This window comes from Myotis brandtii, unplaced genomic scaffold (genome assembly GCF_000412655.1).
Source record: "Myotis brandtii unplaced genomic scaffold, ASM41265v1 scaffold398, whole genome shotgun sequence".
NCBI classification, from domain to species: Eukaryota; Metazoa; Chordata; class Mammalia; order Chiroptera; family Vespertilionidae; genus Myotis; species Myotis brandtii.
The window spans coordinates 360,975-366,874 of NW_005365280.1; the positions used below are offsets into that span (position 1 = coordinate 360,975).

Genomic DNA, 5,900 nt, shown 5'->3' on the forward strand with positions numbered 1-5,900 from the left:
GAATCAGGGACATAGAAAGGGAATGGACTGACTATTCTTGTGGGGGGAAAGGGAAATGGGAGATGCGGGAAGAGACTGGACAAGAATTGTGCACCTATGGATGAGGACAGTGGGTGGGGAGTGAGGGCGGAGGGTGGGGCGGGAACTGGGAGGAGGGGAGTTATGGGGGGAAAAAAAAAGAGGAACAAATGTAATCTGAACAATAAAGATTTAATAAAAAAAAACTTTCTGAATTAGAAACTTTTATAAGACATTCTACTGCTTTGAAAATTGGTAATTTTTGACAGACTAAATGGTAGATAAAAGGTTTGTATTAACCAGAAACTTTCCATCCTTGGAAACCTAACATGCTCATTATGCAACATTTTAAAAAGATTTAGAAAAGCTCCATTTGCTATGGATTCATGGCAGATCCCTTTTAAAAGAAAAAAGTCATTTTTGTTCAGGTAGAAATGTTCAAGTTATAGACATTCAGATGCAGTCCTCTGACACATTCAGATGCAGTCCTTTGACACATTAAAAAACCTGTTCATGGGTTAAGATTACCCCTAGGTTTTGTATCAGTATTTTCTATTCCTAAATTCTAAACCCAAGACTACAAGTTCTTCCAATATCTAACATTTGGAAGGAAGAAATCACTTTTTTTTTTTTTTGTCAACAGAAAACATAAGGATACAAAAACTAAAAGCATCCCCTTGCTCCTAACATTTGGAGTTAAGTACAATAGTGGTGTCAATGGAATTTGCTCAGTAAGACAATTCTCAGATCTACCAGTGACTTAGGCTGGCTCCTATTTATAAAAGAATCTTGAAACATTTCAAAAAGCTAAAGTCACATGCATTTCTAGAGAGTTGGAGGAGTGGGAGGAAAAAAAAATAAAAGAAAGAAGGTAATAACATCAAAAATCTAAAAATGAGGCAATGTACAATTATATTAAAAAAACACACACACACAACTCATAGTGATTGGGCCTGGTGTTGAAGCCTATATAGTATGGGTTTTTTTAATCATGAGAAAAACATGGATACTAAGTTTAGGTATTCATTAATTATTAAAAATTTGTATTTCCATATCTTATTGAGGAACAAGTGACCATCTGACAAATGTGAACTAAAGCAATCCCCTGAGATTACTCTCACTATCGGAGTGGGGGAAAAGCTTTGGCTGCTTTCTCCTGCGTCAGATAAAAAATAAAGTGCAGTCAGAGAAAATACCACTTACAATTTATGTTTGACTCCAAAGAATGTGTCAGAGGACTGCATCTGAAAGTATATAACTTGAGCATTTCTACCTGAACGAAAATGACTTTTTTCTTTTGAAAGGGATCTGAATAGAAAGTTCAGAAACATGCAGCTGGGTGTGGGCAAACAGTGGGGTGGATGGACTCATCCTAGCACCCCACCCTGCTCCCTCTGGCCCCCTGGCTCCCTGGGGCCTCCTCTTGGAGCGAATTGTCCTGCCCGCAGTAGGTTGCATTATCTTTCACCCCAGCATTTTATACTCAGCTGGCTGTCCACTAAGCTCTGTGAAAAGTTTTTACAGGATAAGACCCTTCCAGCTCTTCAGAGCCAAGATTCTGTGTTTTGAGGTTTACTATTTCCCTGGAACATCTGCATTTTATTAGGACACTACAGAATCCAAAAGCCTTTAAAGCTCAAGGAATAAAGCTAAGTGAGGAATTGCTCTCTTAATCATTTTGGTCAGGGGCTCAAAATGGGGCTTTGCCAATTCCATTTCTACTTCAAGAACTGTTCCTGTCTGAGGTGAGAGAACTTAAGTGCTTGGGCAGACAGTTCCCTGAGATCCTCCATGGAATGCTCAGAAAGCAAACTCATGTTTAGTTTAACATTACAAATTAGCATAATGATTTTCAGTGTTAATAAAATAACTAGATGTTAGATTTCTTTAGACTTTAAAAACACTCAATATCCAAAACCACCACTTTTAAAGACGTTTGTTTTGTTTTTTACTTATGCTGCTATGATTCCAAATTAAGTAGTCCAAAATTACAATCTAAAACAATAGTTTCAAACCTATTCAAGTTTAAGAGTGGGTGTACTTTTATTGACAATTTACTGAGAATATATACATGACAAAAATCTATTATGAACTCAATAGCACTTTTAAAAAGTTTTTATTGATTTTTAAAAGAAAGGAAGAGAGAGGGAGAGAGAGATAGAAACATTAATGAGAGAGAAACACCGAGCAGCTGCCCCCTGAACACCCCACAATGATACCAAGCCTGAAACCTGGGCATATGCTCTGACCAGGAATCAAACAGACGAGCTCTTGGTTCATAGGTCGAGGCACAACCATTGGTGGTTGATGCTCAACCACTGAGTGACACCGGCCAGGCATCAGTCGCACTTTTAAAATGACTCTGAAGTTTATGTCCCATAACAGTTACATACATTTAAAACAGAATACTGCATATATTTTCAATACAGAATATTTCTTTCTCACATAAGACACAGAGCTCAACATGCTTTGGATGTAAGGGCCTCTTGTTATACTAGTAAATGTCTTCATGCCACAAGTTGGGAATACTGTCTTTAAAATGTTCAGTGACAGTCAAATCTCAGCATGCTTGAAATCTGGTATCTGTTGGAAATCTCATTATTTCCAAAAAATATTTTAAAAATGGGGATTTATCATTTTCAATGACAACCTGTTGAAGGCTTATAATGAGTGGCTTATGAATAAAATAGTAGTATGAATGGCTGCCTTGGTCCCCTCCCTCCTTCCACCACAAGTCCCTCCTCACATCCAGCTAATTAATGAGATGGGGATGAGATGGTCCCTGAGTAGATCCACCGGTCCAGAAGCAGATAAAGAGGCTGCATGAAAAAGGGACTAGCATGGGAATGTCAGTATGTGAGGCAGCATGCTGAGTATCTTGAATATTCTCCCTTCGCTTTGTCCTATTTCCTAAAATTTCACCAGTTAGAGATTTATATGTTTTAACATATCCCTTTTAAGCAATTAGAATACTATATTTGGGAGTTTCGAGAAATTTTTCACATTCAAAATTTAATGTGTATTACTTTATGCTTACTTTCTCCCTAATACTTCTCTCAGATTAATGCTGTAGAGATTGGGGTAGAAATGGGTAGACAGACAGATGATTTTAGAGAAAGGAGCAGTGGGAAGGGAGAGGGCAACTGTGGTGGGGGCCTCAGTAGGGACTCTGGCCATGAAGGTATAATGCCTGGCAGAAAGAGGGACCACAAGTGAAAAAGACAAGAGGAAATACACTATTCCTGATTCAAAATTGTGCCCATAGGTGTGTTGTTGTTTTTTTAATCCTATGCTCTTCCTGTTTTCTCCTGGCTCTTCAACTACATTAAGGGCAGTGAAGATATTTGTAAGAACAGCTTCGAAACTAAACCACTATTCAGGAACTTTCCCCAAGAAACTGCTTTCCCAGTTAACAAATGACAACCATCATCATATGGTACCTCATACAAACCAAGCTCTCTTCCCATGCCCCAACTTTGTGAGTGTGCTTGCCCTTTGCTCAGAGACCTGCACTCAGTGAACCTCTGTGCATCCTCCAGGTCTCAGCTCAACTGCTCATCCTCCTCGGACAAACACGGGTAGTTGTAGGCTCTCTTTCGTCCATGCTCCCACTGTAACAGATACATTGGTACTGCGCCACATGCTTGCCCTCTGTCACTCCACCAGACACTAAGTTCCTTGGGAATAGACACTATATCTTTTAAAGGGGACAAGGATATGCACCCCAAAATATGCCACTTTGGCTTTAGAATTATTTTGAGCTGAAGGCCACTCAGACACAGCAGGTGCAGGAAAAGCTCTTTGCCCTTCCTTTTCTGTCTAAAATCAGGGTCTACATTTCCCTTTGTAAAGGAAGTATAAAATTCCACTAGTAAAGGTGTCTCCCTCTCTCATTATAGGAACAGGATGGTGACTCAATCATTGGGAATGATTCATCAACACAGAAGGCACCAAACTTGAGTCCACATGACAAATCTTACTAAATATCATTATTTCCCATATATCACCCCTAAAGCCCCAACCACCCTGCTTCCTTTGTCTAGTTACTTCTCCATAATTTATCACCCTTTGTTAAAATGGTATATGAGACCCCAGGTCTAATTGCTGCTTTGGGTCTTCACTTCTTTTCTGTGAAGGCCTGTGTTCATGTAAAAATTAAAATATCAACATCAAATAAAATTTGTATGCTTTTTCTCCTGTTAATTACACTGTCTTTTGTCAGTGTAATTTTCAGGGCCTTAGAACTAAACCTAAGCAGAGGAGAAAGCCTTTCCTTCCCTACACTTTCAACTTGGCCTTTAATGACTGTAATGTGCTCAGCACAAGTCTGATGAATGAACTGGAGACTGCACAATAAGTACCAAATGTCCAGGAGAAGGGAAACACCAGTTGCACAAGGCAGTCACAACTAGCCAGATGTTCAAGATGCAGCAATGCAGAAGGTGAACAGCACACAGTTCAGGAAACAGCAGTGTGGCTGACAGGAAACACTGGCATGCCACTATGTGAGCTGAGAACAAATGTATAATCATCAAGGCTAAAAGTGGGAGTAGGAAGTGGCTATAACAGGTTTTTAGAGACTGACAGTGGACAATGCTGTCAAATTGATCCATATAATTAGTGCAATACACATTAAAAACACCTGAGCTTAACAAGATTCATTTTAGTACAAAAATGCCCTTACCCAAGGACTTTGGGAAAAGTTGGCTGAGAAACGTATAAAGCATTAAAACAGCATTCTAAAAATAATCAATCATCCCCAAATGATCAACAAAATATAGCCTCTGAATCACTCCCCAAAATTGATATTTACAAAATGATGCAGTATACCTTTCCTTAGGGTTGACAACAACTGAAAGCAGCCAGAGAAACTGAAAGAATATAGAGAGGTTTATTCCGAATAGCATAAACCTTTTAAGGATATTTATCCATTCCATAAAAAGTTCATCCTCCATATACGAGATTATGGGAATTCCCTTATATGCACTCTATTAAAATTACAGCAGTTCATATATAAGAAGTCTATTTAGTTGTAAAAGAAAAGTATAACTCACAAGCTAAGCTAAAATAAGACCCATATTGTTTTGAAAACTGTGTCCTTTTCATGAACTCTTCAAATGTCATTTTTCCTTAGAATGAAGGTTTCCAGATATAAGTTGTTTCCTCACTAAGTGGTCTTCCACTGTTCTAGGCACAAGTAGGAATGCAAAAGTGACTGTGAAATAAGCAAATTGTTGACTAATTATGAGACAGGAGTAAGAAGGCATAGTATTTAGGAAATACCCACTGGTTTCTCTATGAGACGGTTTGTAACATATCTGGACAACCACCCTGCTGTATTTGCATGTACTTTAAATATGTTAGTATATAAACTAAGGCCTTGGTTAAAGATACAAGATTGTTAAACACTTAAAAACACAAACTTCACATTATGTAAGATGGCACTATATAACATATATACTCTGTTTTAAATTCAGGTAAGACAGAACCACATAATATTCCAGAGAGGTGATTTGATTAGCATCTTGGCATAAATTGTGTTAGACCTTTCAATGTCCTTATTATATGCAGAGAAACAACTGTTTATTCTTCATGCTCAAGGGAATTAATGACAATGATCTTGGCAACAGGTGACCTTTGGCTATGCCATTTCTCAAATACTATCTAATAATAGATAAAAAGGGTAATTGACCGTACCTTCGCTATGACTCCCATTGGCTAATAAGCGCGATATGCAAATTAACCGCCAACAAAGATGGCAGCTAATTTGCATACTGAAGGCGGGGCCGGCAGCCCAGGACGCTGCCCGAGGGACCCGGGACCCGGACCCCTGACCTGGAGAGGCAGGACGGCAGCGCGCACAGGGGTGGAGCGGCTGGGAC

At 39.0% G+C, this 5,900-nt stretch overlaps 1 protein-coding gene across 1 annotated transcript in view; it reads right to left on the bottom strand.

Annotated features, from left to right (window-relative positions):
• The window catches only part of DTNBP1 (dystrobrevin binding protein 1), a 129,568-nt gene that overhangs the window by 30,676 nt on the left and 92,992 nt on the right, over window positions 1-5,900 (bottom strand). The window lies entirely within an intron of this gene.